Here is a 24319-nt window from a genome sequence, read left to right on the forward strand (position 1 = left end):
CCAATTTGGGGAAGTTGCTAGGGTTTGGATGGACAATTCGAACAACAATAGAGTACTCTCATTCAAAGAAAAATAGGGTTTAAGTTCTGTGAGAAAGTCCTGCCACCACAGAGATAGGTACTATGTGGAATGTGACATATTTAGAGTGCTTTTGATTCAGAGGCATTGGCCGCTATTAAAAAAGTGGGCTGGGTGATTTAGGGCGTCCAGAAGGTGGAAAGCTGGGAAAGAGAAAGAGAGAGAGAAGCAGAAATAAATAGGGAGGGGTGGTTATGGAAGGTATGGCTGTCTGCTGTTGATCTCATGACAGCCAGGGCATAGTGCGAGCATCCAGCCAGGGCAGACTATAGTAACAGCAGGCTCTACAGCAGCTTACCTGGCCATCAAACTGAGCCAATGACCTGCCAGTCTTCCTTCCAATAGTCCGATGGATCAGGATCAGCCTGACAAGAGTGACTTCAGAGACACAGAAGGCAGCGTCTAGCTCCTTTATCTGCCTCTATAATGCTGCCAAAGACTCCGGAGAGGTGGAGCAGTATTACTGACCTGTCCTGCTGCTCCTCTCAGGCCCAGTGGATTAGCTGTGAAAAGGCCCCTAGAGAAAAACCGAGTGAAATACACTGGCCTGTCTTTGTCCCGTCTGTCTGCCGGGCTGGGGAGCACTGACTTTAGCCCTCTGTCAACTAGGCCCGGTGAAACCCCTCAACAAAAGCCATTCATCTGTTGTACTGTACATGCCAAATGGCTGGCATTCCTCTTCACGTTGTTTTGTAAGCCGCATCTGTCTGTCTGTCTCTGCAATTATAAGTCTGTTAAGAGAAGAATGGTTTCTGTGCAGCTGGGGTTTTCTGCGTTTGCCGAGTAGATCTGATTAACCTTCTGTCTGCTCATTACTGACCATTGGCCAGACATGTTTTAGCGATTCAGTCAATGAGACACAAGATTAGGTTTTTGCTTGTACAAGAGCTGCACTATGTAAGGTCACATACTCTGTGTAAGGTTCTTTGTCAGAGCACTCTAATTGTAATTATATGCATCCTGTTTATCAACTATTGCATTAGACTTCTCACATTATATTTGAATGGCTTTGCTGCACAGTTACAATGTGTTTGTACTTGATTATATATATTATATTCCATTAATGGAGAGGATTTACTCAATTTTATCTCAAGAATGGATTTGTAGCTTTTTACATGTATTATAATTTCTCTTTATTCTCATCTTTGAGTAGTTCTTGAGTAGTTACAATTCTTTTGATCAGAAAGAATGTAAAGAATTTGTCAGAGTACAGAGCAGTCACATGTACCTTTTAGGCTTTTAAGCTGTGCACCAGTCTGAGAAGCAAACACAGAGATCATTTTTCAACTAGGAAATCCATATGGCAGTAGATTGCTGAGGTAGTTTAATAAGTCAGTTTGTTTCTGTAGCTGAGTGTGGATTGACCATTGGCAATCAGTTCAGTATTGATACTGATACCTGTTTACTGTTTGCATGGAGTTTTTACATGTAAACAGAGCCCTGTAAACACCCATCTTGGATTTCAACCTCAACTGCTATTAAATCTTTGACAAACCTGAACAACTATGCAGTGCAGTCTGAAAAAATTTGAACAGTGACACATTGTTTGCTGTGCTCTCTACTCATGGGCACTGGATATGAAATTCATAAATGATTATGACTGTGAGTGCTGATTATTGGCTTTAAATTTGAGGGTGTACAGGAATCGAAGAAATCATAGATTAGGAATTGAAGTAAGGTTCATAAATTGAGGAGACTATGAATAAATAGTTGATCCCTGTTCACCCCAAATGGATGTTAACACCCTCAAACATCCTCAAATCAGCACTTTCTTCAGTTTGGATTTGAAGCTAAAACAGCAGAAAAATGTGTCTGCTTCAAAATACTTTCTGACTGCACTGTATGTCTGATTATTGTTACTTTGAAATTTCTGATATTGCAGAGACAGTAGCCAATTCATTAGGGTTTGGTTTATGTTTTTCGATTAAGGTAATCAATTCCTTTCTGAAAGCAAAGTTCAGGCATACTGCTGTGTGATTACTTGTGCAGGTGCAAGTTTATGGAAATAATTTCATGCAGTCGCTCAAACATGACTGCATTATTTAAGCATTTTTGATGTCCCCAATTGTACTTCAGCTCAAGAATTAGGTTCATCAGATGATTCTGCAGTAATTTATGTTTAGTGGTCACGTTCAGTGTTTCCTTTATGATGAAAAGTGGTGAAAGTAACTGTGAACATTAAGATGATGGAAGGGCAGTTCATGTATAGGACTTTCAAAACAAAGATTGGAGTTTTAGTCCTGTCTTACACCTACAGCTGTTTTTAAACTATGATGTTTTTATCATGACCATGATCTTTTCTTATTCTTTACGGGGTCCAACCTTAACCATTCCTTATTCATATATATTTTTTCCCCAACCATAACCATGTAGTTATAGTTGCCTAACCTAAACAACTGTAGTTGCCATGCACAGATTCAAATTCTGAAATCCCAAACCATTGTGTAACTGTGATAAACTAAGGGTTATTCAACCCTTCTTTTAACCAAAGCAACCAGACTACAAGTTTGCAAACACCCTGTCATCACCAACCAGAATTGTGTGTGTATATCTTTGCGTGTGCAGGATTATGGTTGTATGAATTTGCATACACACATTGTGGCACATTGTTGTTACTTCCACAGACAGAGGCCTGTTTCCGTATGAAGTTCAGGTAAAACTGACAGTCTAGACTGATACTACAAGAGCCTACAATTTGGCCTGGTGTCATTTCAAATCTGAGCGCTCCGTTCCCACACAGTTAAAGAAATGCTGCCCAAAGGTCGGCTGCCCATTCCCAACCGGCTCACCGTTTCAGCAGCTGGGAATCCCCCTGCGCACAAAGAGGCCAGATATGATACCACAGCACTGCAGGCGAGGGAGGGAGCTAGGGACAGTATTGATACGGCAAGCACTTTTGTCTGGGAAAATCCTTAAGGGAATGCAACCAATTGTTGTTAATTGTATGGGGCCGCATTCTATCCCAAGTGCTGCTGGTATGTGTTACTTGAATTGAATTGGAGAGACAAGTATACGTACTGCTGATCAGTGCTTGTGTTTTGTTCTTGTGAGTCATTTTGGTTTTGTGGATTGCGCTCTTTTTTTTTTTCCAGTTGGGATTGTATCAATCTTCTGAAGCTCACATGTAATGGCATCACATGTTCATATTGCTCAGCGATGGCCTGTTTTATTGTGCACATTCACACAGAGCTCATTTTAAGTTTACCTGCAGGCTTTTGTGCATTCACACACCTAGATGTGCTTTTGAAGGCAATATATTGATACCTTTCAACACTCTCACTTAGAAAATTCCCCTTGGTATTGTCCCTTGCAGTAGTTGTCCTAAAAGTATACAGTGTCCTTTAGGATTATCACAAGTATATTGGCTTTTCCAGACATTGATGATATAGGAGAAATATTTTTACTGAGCGTTATGAGATATAAAAGAGAGGCAAATCTTTTAAACATCATTGTAGCCTGAGTGAAATATATTCTCCCAAGAGTCCCCACAGTAAACTAAAGGGGTGGCAGCAGGATGAGTTGGGGATATTTGCTGATGAGAGGACGCGAGTTGTTCAGTCCTGGTGGTCCTCTAGGGATAGACAAGGTGCATTCCCAGTTAGTCACTGCACTGTGTAATAAAAAGAGAGAAAGAAACCAGAGAGGCAGAGTCCACAGAGAGATCCATGATGCAGCCACAGAGACGATGTGTTCCCCTGGGCAGCATAATAAAGCTCTCAGTAGGACGACGTGGTTTGAATGCACTTCAGACGGAAAGGGGGAGAGATGTACAGGCCCATATGCATCTACTCACCACATCATATTTCCACAGCCATGAATGAGGCCCTCACACAGACAGCCCCCACTGTTGTTAGACAGTCAAAGCCAAAACCTTTCACAACATGTCTTCTACACAATGCAGAGAAAAACTCTTTCTTGGGTTTGCAACGAGCAGAACCCTTAGGGAGGACAGGGCCTGTCTTCAGGCTGCAAGAGCATAGAGAGCTTCAGAGAGAGAGAGCTTTAGAGAAAGAGAGATGGGTTGCTTTTCTCAGAAATCTGGAGAGCAGTGTCATATTACCCTTAGTCCTTCATGTGGTCTCAAGCTCTTTTTATACCATGTTTGCAAAATTGTCTACAGCAAAACTGGTTTTACTTTTGTTTTTCCGACTTGCTTTGTTTTGATGAAGATTCAAAACCTGTTGTAGGTCTAACGGTGATGGAGATAGGAGCTCAAATCAGTTTGGTTGTGTTTAACTAGAATGATCAGCACCAATTAAGGTAGCGTTATGTGAACATGACCGCTATCATACAGGCTAAACAAAACAAAGCAGTAATAGAATATAACGCTGTAAACAAGAGGCCAAATAGGCCAGCTACCAGGTGAAATGTGCCCCTTTTCTGTGACTGCAATTAAGTCCATCGCTGAAAGCCAAAGGACTCAAATATGAATGAGCACAAAACACTGTTTCTTCAGACGATAGCATGCCCAGACTTTGTAATTGTTGTAGTCCCAATCTACTATTTTGTTTTGTTTTTGTTGTTTTTTATTAGAAATGAAAAGAATGTCAGAGATTTCAGAACTCGATAAGATTTCTTGTACTAATGATCATATTTTCATTCCATTTAAACTGCTTTGAAGTAAGTGTTTTACCCTGAAAACCTTTCCTGTGTCAATTTCTGATTTAGTTCTTGAATATACAATAAACACAGATTATTGTGTCTCACTGTTTTGTTTTTAAGTCTGTAAACAATTAAAATCAACGACCAATAGATTGTTTATGAGATTGTTTTGAGACCCCCACACCTCCATAGTGCACAGCAGTTAAGTAATAACAAATCTGTCTAAAATAAGTTGACTTTTTTATTTTACCCAGCACTTAACAAATATTCAGAGGATAATGCAAATGTTTCTCAAGTTGTGTATGTTGATGACTCTTACAGTACTTCCTTTTACTTTGTTTACTTTCCCCAGGCCAAGATTTTAGGGGAATTTTCAGTCACTAAGCCTATTTAAAGCTTTCATTTGTGTTTTCTGTGGGCAAGCACAGTCTGTTTTTGACAGCATGTGTGTCCATTGTTGTTCCTGCAACATGAAGCACTGTTGTCTGTGGTCTAATTTGGTCCGAGTCGATTCATCTCTAAAGAGTTACATGCCAGCTGTGGGAGTTAGCAGAAGTCCATCAGTCCATGTGTTGTATGTGATCTTAACCGACCGTGAGCTAAACAGGAAGCTAGTGTTGGTACCTTCTACTCTAGATTGCCCTCTAGTCTGCTCCCTTCTTGTTCACGGTCTCTCTTGCAATGTGTGATATCTCTGTTTTAGTCCTCCCTCAGTCCTGATCCTCCCCATCTTCACAGCTGTACTGAGCCTTTCTCCTCATCTCTCCGCCATCTGCAATTGTCTGCTTAACAGAGCGAACCTTGTCTCCCAACTGCCCCCCACTCCAGTCACTATTTGGAGTTAGGAATCCACTGGAATCCCATTTTGATAAGGGGCAAGAAATATTGCAAGGCCAGGACTCGGGCAGGAAGCCTGGCTAAAGCAAGGTACTATTTTGGTTGAACAGTCCCATTGTCCGTGGACTGGGGATGACTGACTGCCTGGGGGAGAGGGTGGAGGGTGACAGAGAGAAGGAGGAATGATGTACTGTGAGGACATCGCACTACTACGCACGCTCCCACTCACTAGCCTCCCTCTTCCAGCTCTGATCATTCAGAGGGTCCTCTGTCCCCCTTTTCAGTGTTGAACTCATGGCAGTCACACTCTGAAACATGTGCAAAGGAAGGGGCAGGGGGGGCTCTGTTATGTAACAGTGCCTTCCCTAACAGGAGCTCCACTCTCTTAAAGATGTAGTGTGGCAGAGGTGCAACTGAATTTGGACTTCAAAAAGCTATTAAAAGAGACAAGGAAGAGATGATGTCAGGTTTTAGTCCCCCTTTTTTGGTTGTAGTGGACAATCCCTTTTGTTGTTTGGCTGTAATGATGCCACATGCTAACAATAACTGCTTTTAGGAAAGGGTGGGATGACACGATGGGAGAAAGGGAATGTCGGCCTTGGACTTTTTTAAATCGAGATGTAAATATGGAAAGATTTATGTGGAAAGAGTAGAGCCTGCTTGGAAAGAGAGCGCTTGGAAAATTATGTGTTGTCATATCTTTACAGGCATGTAGCAGAGTCCCAACTACCCCTAAACTGTAAACAGACTTTTAAATATTTGCAATGATAAGTTTCAAAGTAGCTTTCTGTTTCATCTTTAGAAGTTTATACAGTATGTTACAGAAATTTCCCAGGCAGACTTGTGTGTGAACTCAGTAACACCACAAGGCCACACAAAGACACTTAACGCACACACAGAAACACACACACACACACACACACACAAACGCTAAAAATGGGAGGGGAATCAATGTATGTTACGGGAAACGTGTTCTTGTTTTAGTTTTACTGGTACGCAAGGTCTCATAGCTGCATCCTCCCAACTGTCAGAGGCCCTTGCTCCTTTAGGTCTGAATCCCTCAGAGACCGCAAGAGGCATCGACAGGCGCTAATGTAAATCTAAATGTAATTCAAATACTCAAACTTCAGGAGTTCAAATGCTGATCTCTGCTCATCCTATCATCAGTCTGGAAAAAAGAAAACTCTAATAAATGTCCTGAATCCCAGCAGACTGGCCCAGTCATCTTTACCCCGAGAAAGTAAAACTTGCAAACATCTGAGATGTTCTGCAAATTGAGAGTCAGTAAATATCACTAGAAAAAAAAAATCATCCGTCAGCCAAATTGCTGTAACATTTAGACATAAAACGCTGGGTAATCAGGACTAAAACAACACAGCAACACGTATAAGCTTCTCAGCGTCCACTCAGAGGGCTGCACAAACAAACAAGATGAAGGTCGTAGTAAATGCTCTGGGTTAGACAAGTACGTCATGTGTGGGCCACGGCGTTGAGGAGCATAAAAGGCCACACACACACGCAGATGTGGATACACGTACCGTACCTAGAAACAGCATACATGTACTGTACACTCATGCACACAGCCCTAACACTTGCCCTCTCAGACTTCAGGGGCCTCCACACTGCCTACATGCACACCCACGCGTTCCTGTTGCTGCACTCGTTTTACCGACTGCTCTGGCTGAGCCACTGAGCCAGCTGGTGATAACAACACTTCCTCCTCGCTCCCCTCTTGCGCTTAGCTGTTGTGCTCTTACCATCTGCGGCAACTGGCTGGAGCCGAAGCGTCATATTACCCACACAACTGGAGACCCAAAGATCCTGAGGACACACACACACACACACACACACACACACACACATCTCATGGCAGTTACAGTTGTGACGGCCGTGAGATGTGGCTGTGAAGATAGAAGAAAGAGGTCCAGGCTATTTATTGTGCATTTGGACACACCGGCAGACAAGGTGGGACCAAATGGCAGAATGTTCCTGGAAGGAAATACACAGAAAGATGTGTAACATTTAAAAACAAACACTGAGAGTGTTTTAGCGAGGTAGGTATCGGCCAAGAGGAGTTTAGGCAGGGAATAGATCCTGAGAGTGGAGGGAGAAGAAAAAAAGGCATGAAATAATTGCAGAGTCAGTATGATCATGCGAGTGGAAATTAACAAGACTAAGATCTATAGCTATATGAGCAACTCTGTGAAGCTGTACTTGGGCATAGTGGTGCTTTGAGCTAAATGCTAACAACAGCATGCTAACATGCTCACAATGACAATGCTAAAATGCTAATGTATCAGAATCAGAATCAGAAATACTTTATTGATCCCTGAGGAGAAACTCTTTGTTACAGCAGTTCACTATCACGTCAGTGCACACAGGAATAGAAGTACTAAGCAAAAAATCTAATACACTATAATACAGGTCAGATAAATTAAGTATAAGTATAAAATTAAAATAAGTGTAAAGTACAAAGTGGATTTACCGGTTGATGATAAGTATGTACAGTATAATAATACAAGTAGTAAGTAATAGTGCATGAACTGTCAAGTTAAGTGTAGCCTATTAAAATTATAATGAGATGGTGGATATTGCACAGCAGTAATAGAGGTATGAATAATTATCAATAAATAGGGAATTTTAAACTGAAGAGTATATTGCATAGCAGTAATAATACAGAATATTGCACAATTATGTCAAGTATTGCAGAGATGTTAGTGATCAATGTCCAGTTTAATGACTTAGGATCATATAGATTAACACTTAGAGGGAGGAGTTAAAGAGTTTGATGGCCACAGGCAGGAATGACTTCCTGTGGCGCTCTGTGGTGCTTTTTGGGGGGATGAGTCTTCCGCTGAGTAGCACAAAACAGCTGAAGCTGATGGGAATGTCAATAGTTTTCCAGGTATTTGGTCATAAACCATTTCCAAATATTGGACAAATTAAAAATTTGAAAAGTTATTACATTTCAACCTGTGGGGAATCTGATTGTGGGTAGCACAATCCACTCTGCTCAAAACAACTAATGTCAACCTCATGGTGGTGCTAGAGGAAAAGTCGGGGGATCACCAAAAACATTGGGATACATAGTCTGGGAACCATGAATGTCCATACAAAATGTTGTGCCAATCCATTTGTAGCTGTTGAGATATTTCACTGAATAGGTGAATCCTGACCATGACCATGAATGTATGTGCAAAATTTCATAGCAATCCAATAGATGTTGAGATATTTCCGTCTGGACCACAGTAGTGGATACACCATCATTGCTATCCATAGAGTCATGCTGTTAGTGGCAATACTGCTCAGACATGAAAGTGCATATTTTGAGGCTTTAAATGTGACAGTGGGTGGCCATTATTATAATAAAATGATTCTCTCATCAGGAGCAAATTCTTAATGAAAATGATGTCCTGGTAAGCCACAGATTGTGGTAAGGCGGCAGTAGAGGAGCGAGGGAGCATAGGAGGAGAGTGGGAAGACAGGAAAGCAGGACCGTTCTGCTGAGAGGGAGGGCAAGAGTGGCGTGTGGCTGGATGGTATCCTTGGGAAAGTTTGCAGCTCACTCTCCCACTCTCTGGATCTTAGCTGGGGACAAATACCACATGGAGCTGAGAGGAAGCCCGCCGGAGTGTGCAGGGCCACGAGCACACAGGAATGTTTCACTTCAAATGGAAAATGTTCACAGCTGTTAGTTAGGCTATCTCTCTCACTCTATTTCTCCATCTCTATCTATCCATCTCTCTCTCTCACTGTGTCAGAAGCTTGCAGCTATGTTTAGCACCACTCCTCGTGTGCTTGAGATAACTAGTATTTTTAGTTCTGCTGTGGGTCAATTTTGCTTTTTGTCTGAATTTTGAGTTTAATATCTATACAGCATACTCGCATATTCAGTTTGCCAATATGGGAGCTCTAAAGTGATTTTTATTGTCTTGTCCTGGAATTCAAGCTCCTTAAAGCACATTAGTTGTCATGTTGTCATGTGGGTGCCCAACAGTAAAAGGGCTGCAGTCCATTTTGTGTCCAAACACATAGTTTAAGAAAATCACACACTTGACAATGTGTGGCATTAAAATACCGGAAGCCCTTGTGTGACTCACAACAACAACAACAGCAACAACACAGGGTTGCCGTCCCCACATCAAGCTGTCTGGAGTCTGATGAATCTGGTTTGGCTACACATGAGTTGGATCTCCACAGTTTTGGGGTTATGTTGGCTGCAAATGAGCCCAGGCTAAATAATTCTGCTGGTTGGAGGTTCTGCCTGCCTGCCACACACATACTACCATGCAGACTACTTGTGTGTGTGTGTGTGTGTGTGTGTGTGTGTGTGTGTGTGTGTGTGTGTGTGTGTGTGTGTGTGCGCGTGTGTGCGCGCGCGGCATTTATGTCCATGCCGACCATATTGACTTACAGAAAAACATTTGCACTCATGTGTAGAGAACTCAAACACTCACACTCACACACAGACACACACACACACACACTTTCCAGCAGCAGCTACTTTCCCTGAGGGATGAAACAAGAGCAGACCTCTGATCAAGCCAACCAGCAGGTGCATAGGTGCATTCCAATTGAATAGGGGATCAATTTTAGTCGTGTGAATTTGATCACTGGAGTGTTTTTGCTGTCCATGTTTATTCACTGCAAACAGCCAATGGACCAACAGTTTAGACACAGCTGTGTGTTTGGGGGAGTGTGCAATTGTGTAAGTGCTATAGCTCCGACCTAAACTGATTTTAATAGCTCACATTGTTCACTCAAGTTGAATCAATTTCAGCTTGCGCAAACGCATCTTCTTCTTAATTCCATTAAGACTTTTCATTAGAAGTCTGTTAACTTTTTTCTTATTTACGTAAATTTACATTTGCAAATTTACATATGATGGCTTAAGTTTCATATAGCATTCTTACAATAGTTGTATATTTTATAGTGACAAAATAATAATAGTGAAAAGATATAATGACAATAATAATAATAATAATAATAATAATAATAAAAGCACATGCACATCATTTTCAGTTATTGGCCCAAGTTTCGTGTTTCTAGCTCATTCCAGCGCACAGGAATTTGAGTCGAAGCAGCAGACAACAAATAATAATAATAATAAACCAGCACAAACATGAAAAACCCTAATAATAATAATAATAATAATAATAGAGTAAAATAAAAAGAAGAAAAGGAATGAGAAAATAATTCATAATAATATGCAAAATAATAAAGTAGACTAGTATGATGGTGCACATACATTTACCACATACTGTACATATACAGTATACATATACTGTACTTGCATTATAATTTAACACATTATCCATTTTGTTTGGTTTAAATTGAGGGTCCCATGCTATTTCTCTGAGATAAAGTAATATGTTGTTTATTTAATGTTTTTTACAAATGTGTTTCCAGTTATTTAGAGTTATTAGTACATCTGTTTTTCCCTCTCAATTTTGCTATATCTTTCTTATCAATAAAGGGTAATGTCTTTACTGAAAGTGGAGCCAGCTCTTTTTCTATTATAAACTATTTAGCTTTTGTACTGTCATCATTCCATTTCATTATTATACCTATTTGTATGGCATGAAAATTACATATTCTGTAAGTATGGGAGTGCTAATCCACCATGTTCTTTAGATTGTATTAATTGTTTAAGTTTGACCATTTTCCTTTTGTTTGTCCAGATAAAATTAGTTATCATTCCATTCCATCTTTTAAAACTTTGTGGAGGAATTGAAATCGGAAGGACCTGAAAGAGGAAGAGGAATGTGGGGGGACCATCAATTTAATTGTATCTACTCTATTTTATTTTTTATTAGTATCTACTAAAGAGAGTCAGGTTTTAATTTCTTTTTCTCTAGATTCTGATAATTAACCTTATAGATTTTACTTAAATCATTATGAATTAAATTATTAAGTATTTTATTGTACTTCCTCCACTTCTGAGGTTTCCTTCAGAATCATCTGTGTTGTTTACCTATACATATAGACTCACATTTACTTTAATTCATTTTATATTCTTTTATTGTTTTTATTAGTTCTGGATGTGAGAGTTCAGGAGAGGTAAGATATAGAATGCAGCAAGCGGTTCCATACGCAGAGCGAAGATTAGTGCAAACAGTGGGTTCCCTTGTCTGGTCCTTTTTATATATTTATATATATGGATAGATGGATAGATATATGAAAGTGTCTTGATAGAGTAGTCCGTTAACTTTTCAACCTCTAAAATGTGCTTCATTTTCAGTCTAGAGAAAGACTGTGTGAATGTGTGTGCAAATGTTTGTATCTTTACTACACAGAGAAAGTAATTTAGACACAAAGATACACTTGTACATTCAATCGAATGCAATCCAATATAACAATAGATCTTTGAAAAGCTTATAATGTTTTAAAGCTTTACGTCCATTTTCAATGCTTGTAGTTAGTGGTGGTGGTGGTGTAGTGGACTACACTGTAGTGGGCGCTGTGGACTAATCTACAGCAGTACACAGGAAGACCAATGTAGAAGAAGAAAGCCGCCGAAGCCATATATGACTCCTTTTTTTTTTATTATTTTACAGTGATGCAGCCGCTGTACAGCATGTGTTGTTTTCTACTTGCCCCCTCGTTCTTCTTGTCTTCTCGAATACGTTGGTTATCAGATTATTGTTGTGTTTTTGAAGGAGACAGAAGAGGAAGTGTTAGTGAGCGCAGTCGGCTGTTTCACATTTAAAGAGGCATGTGCACTGGCCACAGTTATATAATTAGTTTGCGGGTCCACGCGGGTGTTTTGTGGAGGCTGGCACAAGAAGCAACAGTCCTTAGATTGAAATGTGTTTCTAATATATGGTCCCTCCTTATTGATGATTTAAAGTGGTGGTTAAACTATTGCATGAAACTATGTTTAGGGAGAGGCCTGCTGCCAAATAGGTAAGAGATAAGTATTTGGCTGTGGTATAAAATCCACCACCACTAACTACGACCTCAACAATTACCGTAGAGTTGAATAAAATTCTGTTTCAAGAAAAACTGTTGTTTCACGAAGGAAGAACTTTTTGCAGGACTGTTGTATTGGCCTGCGTTGAATTGTACAGGTGAACCTAATAAACTGGTTCCTCAGTTTATGGTATGGAGATGTTCTTATAGTAGTGGTCAATCCATCAGCTGTCATCAGGTTGTCATCAGCTCATTATTTTTGCACTGACATGCTGATTGTGTATATTCAGTGCACATCTGCAGTTTATAATTCTTTTGTTTGGTTCCTAATGCATAATGTAGATCGTGTAACCTGTGTGCATATGAGAATGCAATCAACGCCCACCTACCCTACCCATTGTGTGTGTATGTACACATGTGTGCTTGCACACACACACACACACACACACACACACACACATATACAGTATATATAGTGTATATATACACAACACCACCCACCAAACCACCCACAAACTTACCCAGAGGCTTAAACCAGGGTTTTCTTTTTTCTTCTAAAACCACTTCCCTGCCTTTTGCTTGCTCCTGGTGACGACACTCTCTTGGAATTTACTCCTTGTGCTGGTGGTGCTCTCAGAGAGAGAGAGGGAGAGCAACTGACTGTGTTGTTCAGATCTCTCTGTGCTCTGCAGCCACTAACCAGGACCATTTGGTGTCTCCTTTCTCCACACTCTTTTCTTTACCCCTCCTGTTCTCTCTTTTGCATTTATTCCCTCAGTTTTCTTTCCTTCACTTGTTCTCCTTCCTGTCTGGGTTATGACAATTTTATATTATTTGTTTTGAAATCAGGCTCTCTGTGAGCATAGGGGGTCCACAGACTCTGGGCTGTAAAGGGGTTGCTAAATTGTGTTGTGGTGGAGTGGAGGGGTGTATGTGCTGAGGTCTGAGGTTTGAGAGCATTGCTTATCTGTGCATATGCTTTGAACATGCATTTGCATTTGTGGGTATCTGTAGATGCTGTGAATGACAACTATGTAATATGGCTGATCGATCGTGCATGTGTGTGTCCAGTGGATGTGTGTGAGACAGACATGGGGGGCATGCTGCTGGGTCCTCTGGAGGCCTGTGAAGGGACGGCCTCCCCCTCCTCCCTAAACCCCGGCTGGCTCTAGATTGATGGGGGAGGTGTTGCCTCTGCTCACTCATCCATCACCCACTTTATTTGGGTTTTAGAGGAAAGGAAAAGGAAAAAAGACAGAATAAAGGAAAAAAGACTTCCAAAAATATCAGAGTTGGGGGCTGGGGTGTGGAGGGTTGAGGAGTTGAGTAAGGGGAGGCCCCTTGTCCTGCGAAGCTCTCCTCTCCTGCCCCCCTCTCTTTAAGCAGATGCTGGAAAAGAAGTCTTACCCTTGTGACCCCCTGCCATTCTCCAGTCCCAGCCCTAATAACAAAAGACAGATAAAGCCAAATGGGGGGCAGATTTAGTGAAGATTAGCGAGCAGGTTGGTGATTTCCACTGAGGTTTCTGTCATGTGTGAGTGTGCATGCACATGTTTATATGCGCCTGGTAAATGTGGGGTGCCAATAGCAGATTGTGGGATAGGACGGTTTGAGAGTGGTTGGTGGTCTTTGTCTACCATCCAGGCTGGGCAGGGTTTTCTGTGTGACAGGACAGTGAGGTCAGATGAGTTAGCAAGGCTGACAGAGGAAATAAAGCCTGCGGTGCCAGCCCTCAACTCCTCCCATGGGATAATGAGATTTATGTAGCAACCGGGGGTATAGCAACTATGTCTATAAACTCAGATCAGACTGCTTTACTTACCACTTAAGTTAAGTGTATCCAGTATTCCTATATGTGCTTCTATATGATGGATAAATGATGGATTATGCATATTTGTCATTGACTTCATCAGAAATTAAGTCATAAGAATGCTTGTGTCACTAACAAACAATGTAAGTTGACGAAAACTATAAACACCTGATTTGATCAAAGACTCCAAAACTCCGGCCTGTCTGTGTACAACAAAGGCTAAAAGGCAGTTTTAATGGTTAGTCTTGTTGCAAAACTCCCCATAGGAGGAGTTTTGCATCCTAAATTCTAAACACATTATCAAGAGTTAGAAATGGTTCCCATTTAGACCTTGACATCTGTAGCAGCACACAGTATAGTGCGAACATATACAAGCAAACAGTCAGTTCAGCTCTGCGCTCTGGCCTTTGTCTGAAGTGCCTATAGGAAATTTGGACTATTCCAAAGGGACTATCAAATAAAGAAATTACTGTTTCCTATTATTGCTGCTATCGAGCTTGGAGGTGGCTTGTGTAGCTTATGCCAAACTAATACGAGCGGAATAATAAATAAATAAACAAAGAAAGGGAAATTATTCCCTTCTGAAGTTACACATTGGAGAGAAACGAATGCAGGGCCCTGACAAACAAGCTATGTTGCTGTTTGTGATTCCAAACAAACATTTCTTGACTTGGCTAGAATACTTTTTTACTTTTTTATGTTGTTAATGGTTGAATTCCTTTGCAGGAAAGACACCAAATCATGTCATTCTGCTTTATTTTCCCACCATGATTATTCACTTTGCCATGTGGCCAAATGAATTAAATAATTCATTTTCCAAATAGAAGCTGCTTTTGTCCCCAAGTCGAAGTAAACCAAGCTAAATCCCACAGTTTTGTGATGTAAAAATATGAAAATGTGAAATTTTTGCAAAAAGGGGGACCAGGTTGGCTTATCCTTGTGGGTATGGGAGAGTGTTTGTTTCCTCTGAGAAGCTTTTCCAACTGCAGACCTCATGGTGGAGCCCCCAGAGACCCTATTTGAATCACAAATGTCTTTCGTTTTTTAATCGTTCACAGGTTTTGGTCAGTTGAGGAATTTTGGGATCCATTAAAGCCTGGTGACAATGACTTTCACCCCCGGGGCCACCACAGGGGTCCGCCCCCCTACTGACCTATCCATTGCTGGCCAGTCATAGCTCCAACGGTCCTGCTCCCGCGTTCTGATTGGCTCAACCAAGCACCCAAAAAACCCTCTGGGGTCAATGTCTCTTTTCTTTCTGTCGCTCTTTTCCTCCTTGCTGCCTTGTTCTGGCTCAAGTCGGGGCTTATCAAAGACAATCCAGTTCTGTCATGTGGCCAAATCATCTTGACACCCATTTAGCATGCTCATCAGAGGACAGTTATGAATATTCAAGATGGTGCCAGGGGCCAGTGAAAGGCAGAATCGAAGAGATTAGATAATGGCGGTGTGTGTGTCCAAGACAGAGAAGAAGAGACAAAGAGGCAGATTAAATGTGTACATGTGAGTGACTGAGCACAAGGAAGTAGAAAACAACATAAAAACCAAAATTAAATATAAGCAATATCATTTTAAGACCAGAATATGCTAAATTAAAGTTAGCATTTTGAAGCATGCATATCAAAGACAGTGTAGACAACGAACAGAAGATGATACCAACTTGGCTAGCCTTGGCTAGAGTCTGACCATCTCATGTCATCAGAGACACCAAGAAAAACAGGAAAGATTTGGTGTAATATGTTCATGTCTCTTTGAATTAGAGGTTCTGAAGTTCTGTAACTTAATATCGGATATATGATATATGAGACAGAAGTGGCTATCTGTAGAATATTATAACTAAAAAGTGACCTGGGAGTAGGATATAGATACGAAACAAAAGCAGACTCGAGATTGACCCCTGGGGAACACCACAGAGGAGGAGTGCTGTGAAGGAGGAAGCTCCTCTGACTAGCACTCATGTGTGGTCTGGACTAGGCTTGTGCCGATAGGTGATCAAATTGACAATCTGCAATTGAGATAGACAGTTGTTTTTTTTCCCCAGTCAATATTAAGGAACTAAATTGTAATAGAAAATAAAATCTAAAATCTGCTCCCTTCTGTGCATTTACAGGAGATGTTTCTGGTGGAGTGGCATGTCTGCGAGCCGTGATGATGATCACTGTTAATCAGTACAAGTGACTCCAGTTGCCACCCCTTTTCCATCTGCCAGTCCTGACAAGTGCACTGTGCAATCTGACAAAACCCAGCATCTCCATATGCCTGCTCACCAAAGCTTTGCTCTGCCACCAATGTCCATAGCATCCGGCTGCGTCATGTTCTGGCTGTGTCGCATTCCGGCTGTGTCATGCTTCGGCTCCATTGCAGCTGGCTATCTTGGTTCTATTTTTGCCGGACCGGCTCACATCACTTAAACATGAAATTCACTTATGAATGTATATAAATATCTGTAATTATTGACAGTTGAAAATTTATTTTTAGTTATGTATGCCCCCCCCATGGCTCATAAATACTACCTTAACCAGCAGTCATTACCAAACTGATAAAAACAAATAAAACAAACAAATAAAATGATTATTTACGTCTTATCTACATTGTCTGGCAAAATGAACAAAAATACAGGTTCATGACAGCAGCTGTGCTGTGAGACCGGCTATATTGACATGAGTGATCACAGAGAAAGTTATTATTGTATTATGGAAAATCCTTTGGCACTACTTATGAATCAAAGTTTTTCATGTCCTTGATCCTCTTGTGCTGTTGACCACTGTTTGGTTATGAATGTATTGGATCTTGTGAGAACAAGAGAGCTGAGCCAGAAAGGAGTGAGTTGGTCTGAATGAGCCAGCCTGTCTCATTGACATCAATGTCAAAAACTTCTAGGATCACATCCAAGCTGAGACAAGTGATCATTTGGACTTTGAGAATGTGGCACTGTTCCAAGCTTTGATGTTTCAGCTCTAAAAGATTGTAGATGGAGACAGGAAGGGTTATCAAGGGTGTTGCATCTTTATGAATTGGAGACATTTGTGGACCCAAATGATGTTTGTGTAGTTGTATTTTCAGCAAATGTTCTGGTTGACATAGTGTGGTTACAGTTGAATGAATTATATCTAAAAAGTCTTTGAGACGAGACAAATTTCATTTTTTAAAGGGTTTTTGCCTTTATTTGATAGAAACAGCTGAAGAGAGACAGGAAATGTTGGAGGGGGGGATGACAGAGAGAGTGGTAAGGTACATGGGACACGCGCTCTACCAGGTGAGCTACCAGGTCGCCCCAAGAGACAGATTTCTGATGTATCAGTCCCTAATTTCCACATTTTGCTCCTGCAATTCCCCATGGAAAATCTGACCAGGGTTTTCCTGCCCTGAAGCTGAACTACTGAACAGACAGAAGGAGCTTCAGTTGTTTCCATCATACTCAAAGATACACTCTTCCATTGCATCAGTTCAGCAATTGATCATCAATTGTGCATGAAAAACAGGGCAGCTGTAGAAGGAAGGATAGTTAAGACAAAATTAATTGTCTGTCTTGTCTTTGACAGGGAGTGTGATATGGTGTGCCATACACACTTTTCTTCATCTGTCTGTCTGCCTGTTGCTTTCCATCTGTTTCCTTAACCAGAATCACTTTCAAGGTGGATGTATGCACAGATGGATGGATAAGTGGTCAACAAACCAGTCTTGCAACCATGGGTAGCCTGTTACATGACCTCTGTATGTGTGTGTGTGTGTGTGTGTGTGTGTGTGTGTGTGTGTGTGTGTGTGTGTGTGTGTGTGTGTGTATGTGCTGTGCGTTTCATGTTTCATGTTGGATGCGCCTTTGAACGTCCCGCAACAAGTTAGCCTACTGTACAGTATCTCACTGAGATGAATTGGGGTCAGGGCTGGGCCACCCACTCCTCACCACAGTCCCAAACCTCTAAAAATAATAATAATAATACTCGTAACACGCCTCAAAAAAACGTTTATGTGCAGCTAATGTGTTTATTTTTAACTCCCAAATGTTTGATCATTCCCAGTTCAGGAGTCAAGAGTGTTGGTCACTTCTTTAGTTATTAATAGTTTGGGCCAAACTGTCAAGTACCAGTGGATGGAACTAGCAATGAGGCACACAAGGTTACATGACAAACAACAGAAAAATGCTGTCAAAAATAGATTTTACAAAACCATTTCCACATATGACTGAGAGTATGAATTATTGTACACAGTCATCTGCATCACCACACCAAAACACCAGTTTGCACCATCTGTAGGCTATAATGTAAGTCCATAAGTCTTCTCTCTTTGATCCTTCAGTTCCAGTCATGTTTCCTTCAAGAGAGCGCTCTTCAACTCTGCAATTTCAGACTGGTGAGGAGGGTGTCTATCTAAAACAGTCCTGGCCCATCTGTGTCACAGGCCATATCTATCATTATCTGCATTTTATTGTTCTCTCTATAGTATTGCCTACCGCCTGCTCCTGCTCTATCCTCAGCACTGCATTCTCTCTGATGAGTCACAAAGGTCTTGCAAAAGCTGCTAGCTCGTCTTTGGTGACTGTGGTAGAGATGATGGTTCTTGCAAAAAGTCAGAATTTAGTCATTTTAAAGGAAGAACTTCTGGCTCTGCCAGAACCAGATCGGTTTGTCACTTGTGGTTGAGTCATAAAGGTGTACAATGACGTTGCATGAACTTGTCAAATTGAATGCAGCAGTAGTTTATTTCAGGAAGGAACAACTCTCTCTGCTTGCTGTCTGGGACAATAAAAATGATGGTGGTGACTGTGAGGGATTGTGGTGGGTGAACACCAGTTAGTAATGAGAGGACAGGTGGAGGAGGATTTTGAGGAGCCACATTATCAGAAGATTCCAGGATGACTCTCACCACAGCCCTTGTCAGTTAGAGTGGGGTTTCCTGCAAACACACGTCTGCCACATTGTGTAGATCTCAGTCTCTGTTTATTAGCAGTTTAGCTTTTTTTTCTGATTTCCACAAAAGTTGTGGAAATTAGCACTTTCTTAGACAAGCATTCACCATACTTGTGTCACTAGTGTTTCCAGACTTATAAATCAGACTTATAATAGATTAGTTTGATTTTGTCTAATATTGGGTAGGGGGGATCGGGATGCACTCCTTGACCCTACACAGGCAGACAGATACTGTATAGTCTAGCCAGACAAATGCTGCTCCTCCCGTCAGCTTGCTAGCAAGGGCAGTGAGGTAGATAATAATTGTCAGCTTGGCTCTGCCAGTGCCAATGCCAGGGTGGGCTAGGCCTCATGGGTCTAGCTAAGAGAGACTAGATCATTGTGGGCATTGGGAGTCCACAGGGCTGAGGGGAAGAGGAGGATGTACACAGAGGCACTCGCATTGTTGCAAGCATGACCCAAACACACGTACTAATAAAAAAGAAAATATATATATTCTGTATTATAAATTTGCTCTCTCTATTCTTTTATCACATACAGCCATGCAGATGTTGAAATCAAACTCTCCTCAGAGATCATTTATGAAGACAAGAGGAATGATGCGATGCAAAGCAGAAAGAAGCAGTACCAGAAAGCCTGTTGTGGCCCTACATAAGATCTCATGCTTGGGTCAGGGTCTTTCTTGGCACACCTGAATGACATTATAAACATGGCTGAAATGACCAGTGAAGACCTGAGCCCACCTGTTACCTGTCCAAGCTTTTAATGTAAGTCACATGACTTTATCTTTTAACGTATCAAGTGTTGATTATATAGCCTGGAGATTGTAAACTGGTCACCTTGTCCTGCCACTGAGCACGTCCTCCTGTGGTTGTTGAATGTTAAGTCCCTGTCAGTTAAAAGAACAGCTGTGTGTAGATGTGGTACCTCCAATAGATCGTCTATATATGTGTGCGCGTGTGTGTGTGTGTGTGTGTGTGTGTGCATGAAAAACAGAAAGAAAGAATCTCTAGTCAGACGCCACCTGAGCTCTATACCTGCTCTGGGTTTGTCTCTGGCTTTCAGCTTGGGAGGAAATGAAATTTTTCCATCGGGCTGTGCTTAAGTACATTTATCACTCAGATCACTCAGAGTTGTGGAGAAGAGGAAAAGTGGTCTGGCATGAGATCTGTCACCAAGTCCTCCACATTTATGTCACCAAACTATTTGGTGGCCACTGAAATTGGGACCTCCTGTTTAGACTGTGGGAACTGTTGGCAGACGGTGTAAAATCATCCAATGTTTCAGCTCCTCATTGTGAAATAAACAACTTCTGTGATGCTTTGCTAAGATTTTCACCTATAGCGTCCAACCGAAAGGACAATGTGGTGCAGATTTACCAATTTCTACAATTTAAATGTAAGCTGTAGTAGCTTTTGATGTTGTTATACATTTGAATATTTTATTCTAATTTATTAATCAGTGCCAAACTCAAAAAAATCAATACCCAACAATATGTCACTTTTTAGAACGTAAAATGTGTACTACAACAGAGGACCAAGCGTTTCTTTCATCAATGCAATAGATATGTACGGTTGTTATATAGGATGTTTTCACACTCCATCTCCTCACAGTAATGGAACAAAATGTCCAACAAATGCATCTCTCTCTCAAATGCAAGATGTCAGAGAGAACAGCGTGTCAGCAGTGGCAATGACACGCATCCAAATGGCCCCCTCTGGATATGACAATTATAGTCCAGGTGTCCAAAGGAAAAGGTTCAGCTATGGAAAACGCAGGCAGCGTACGTCAGGACTTTGACACGGGAAGCAAACCTGGGGACCCTGGTGGTTGGAGTAATTCTGTAAATGTGTAGGGCAGGAAATTAGAGGTATTAAAAGAATGGAGACCACCAGAAGACTAAATATACAGTATAACTCTTTCTTTCTCTTATTTTTCCAAATGTACCAAAGATTTTAGTCTGTTGACTCAGAGGATCTAAAATGCCAATGATGCCACATACAGTCCCATTCCTGAACTTTCAACACTTCATTATTGAGTTTCCCATCACCCTTATATAGTGTTAGTGAGTAAGCAGCCTGTAGATGTTTATGGGTTTCTCCCTTGTCATAGTGAAGCTCACTTCCTGTCACTGGCCCCGGGGTGGGAGCGCACAATGACGAACACCACCCACATTAGCTCCCTAGCAGGCAGTCAGGCTGACAGGCAGGGTGACACAGGGGTTATTTGTTTCTGTCAGAAGCACAGAAATAGTCTCCTAACTCCTCCTGGAGCGGACAAAGCAGACGTGCATTCATTGGCCTGCCACTGGGGCGGGATGTGCTCTTGTTGTGATTACCTGCCTCTGTAGAGGAAGGGCTTTCTCTTAGGACCTATGGAAAAATGCTGCTGTCTGCCAAGTGCCGTGATTAGCGCCCCGGTCGGTTCCTGGGTCAGCTCAGAGGGCAAAAGTGTCTAGACCAGTCGGGGGATTTCCACAGGCTCTTGCCTGAGCTGTAATTATTACTGCTTACAGTAGAGCCCCAACTCTCAGGGCCCACATTCCACTTTGCACGGTTGTACAGCATTAGTCCTCTCAGTGTGTGGTGGGAGTCAGATCAGACATTGGTTTTACATATGGTTTGAATATTGTATAGTTAATGGCCTCAATTTTTCATTGAGTCATGTTATTTGATGTAAGCGGATCAAGAGATAGGAGGGTGGGAACTGTTGTGGTGATAAATATCTCATGTTAAATTAAAGAACTATTAAGTGTAACACTGAAAAATCCCAACTGTTTTATTTGAAGACGTTATTGATTGACTGAATGATTGACTGAATGATTGATTGGCATTGTGCAGTGGAAGGAGCCCTACCCCCTAATGTCGTGGTCTTCTAGCTTGCTGCCAGGGCTCTAACAGTGCATTTTGCATTACAAACTCAATGCTGCCAGAAAAAGCACAACCAGTTAATGGTTCGGAACTCTGGCTTATCTTGGCCATCGACACAACAAAAGCTATAATTATCTGCAAAATAAACTCGCTTCCTTGATTGTTAGACAAATAATGCATTAAACAGTTCCAGATAAACTTTGTTTTCCACTGTGTTGCCAGCCCCTGTGGAGAAGGAGAGGCATTCAGGCCACCAATACTGGAAGACCATTTCATTGGGCTACTCAGGAAGTTTGGTTCTATGTTCCAGTGCTTCATAAAATATTATATACCTTATATAACCAATTATTATTTGAAAACTCTGTTTTGTTCTCTGTGAAAAGAACTGAAAAAAATGCCCCTGATGTTTCCCACCTGCCAACAAATTGAGTTTTTCTTGTGTATGTCAGCACTGTATCTCCAAAGGCCTTCTTTATATAGGCCGAGACATTATTTTTGGCATTTTTTTCTGACGTATACCTCCCACTCCTCCCACTCTCTCTGGCCCACCTCCATGAGGGCCGAGGAAGCCTGGCATTCGCCTGAAGCTCTCAGCCAGTCCTGGGCAGCTGGGATCTGGGTGAGCTCCCTGCAGTTCTGCAGTGTGCTGGCAGCCCCCTTTCTCTTGCCCCCGCAACTCTTAATTCTGCCTTTTTACTTCCAGCCAGCTTCAGAATACAATACAGAGGAGCCCTGTGCTGTGCTGTGAACACAGGCACACACCCTTGGGTGTACACACACATCCACACTTTTATAAGCCATTGAAAGAGACAAGACCAAAGGCGGAAAGAGGAGCAGACGCCTCTCAGATGCTGGGCTTGGCTTCATGTGCCTCTTGACACAGACGGCCGCACACAAGATAACTGTTGTTTATTGTTTATGGAAGGACCCTCTGCCACACTCCATGCTCTCTTCATCTGGAGACTCCTAAAGGGCCACAGCCAAGAGCCACAGGGGAAAAGAAGAATGGAACTCACTGTATCTACTGTATGTGTGCAAGTGTGTCCCTCTGTGTATGTGTGTGTGTATGAAAGAAAGTGCATGTATGCTTTTGTGTTTGCATGTATAGCAGGATTGTACATTTACTGTACAACTGTGGGAGCTATTATTCTTCTTTAGCTTCTGCAATGAGTATGTGTTGTTGGCTCAGCTGGATTTGGTTCAGTGTGGAGGGTACAGGGAAGCCATCATGTTCCACTGGGGTCTTAGTCACAATGAAGTCATTACAGCAGGTGAGGTGTTTCCTCTTCAATCTGACAGACAATACTATATTCTATAATATATTCTATAATACTATATTTTAAGATGCATTCTCCTTGATGAGTATTAGATTGAGGGGGAAAATTAAGAAACAACAAAAACTTAGTTGGATTTATGCCAATCTATCGCCCTCTTACTCACTGGGCCTGTTTGATATCTTAAATTGTATCTTATCTCTCTCACCATTATTAGCAATGAAATATCTAAAAACACAAAACAACAGAGGAAGTGCTCACTTAACTGTGCAGGCCAGGTGCATACACAAGAGCCATTAAAAGTTACTGAACTTGAAAAAGAAGATCACGCATTGGTAGATTCCATGCAGCTTCACCGAGGCTCGTCATTTTTTGTTTTTACTGAGTTCCACAAAAAAAATAAGCAGGCTCTGTAAGATAAACAAAGTTTGATGAAATCTTAGACATATTTAAACCCACCAATATATTTCCCATAATCATCAATTCAACTGCCTGTTCCACTCTAGATGTACTTATTCATCTCTAATATCACGAGCTTCCCTTTTTCAAAAGTACATTAAAAACACCAAGTCACAAAGTTGCATACACTGACATACATTACAAAGTCTTGGATAAATTAATAATTTAAACTGAACAGTATAATATTGCTGTTTTTCTAACAGGACGTTATCATGCTGCCAGTTACATATTTCTAGTGTGACTGTTTTCTATTATTGTGCACTGATCCTGGTGACAGTGATGATGCAAAAATAAAAGTATGACAAAGGATAAAAAGTCTAGGTGAAGACAGGCAGAGATTTCTTGAGATTGAATTTTGGGCAGTGAACACAGTGTCATAAGTCAGGAGAGGAGAAAATGCACATTACTTGTAACGATGGAATATTTATGAGGCAGCAGGATGTCTCTGCAAGCTGATTTGAGCAGATCTGAAAAAGCAGTGGGAGTCTGTAGATGTTGGGAAAACATACAGTTCAACAGACAGCAGCTGCTTCTGACTGGAAAATGTATTGCTGGGTTTAACCTCTGAGG

The 24319-nt window shown here is 41.4% G+C and overlaps 1 protein-coding gene across 2 annotated transcripts in view; it reads left to right on the forward strand.

Annotated features, from left to right (window-relative positions):
• The window catches only part of ccnd2a (cyclin D2, a), a 152757-nt gene that overhangs the window by 40258 nt on the left and 88180 nt on the right, over positions 1 to 24319 (forward strand). The window contains exon 2 of one of the 2 annotated variants that reach the window (XM_044193075.1): positions 19687 to 19913. The exons of the other annotated variant lie outside the window; for it this stretch is intronic. The gene's annotated coding sequence lies outside the window, so the exon portion shown is untranslated. The remainder of the gene's footprint in view (positions 1 to 19686; positions 19914 to 24319) is intronic. 2 annotated transcript variants of the gene reach the window in all.

This window comes from Siniperca chuatsi, linkage group LG4, assembly GCF_020085105.1.
Source record: "Siniperca chuatsi isolate FFG_IHB_CAS linkage group LG4, ASM2008510v1, whole genome shotgun sequence".
NCBI lineage: Eukaryota > Metazoa > Chordata > Actinopteri > Centrarchiformes > Sinipercidae > Siniperca > Siniperca chuatsi.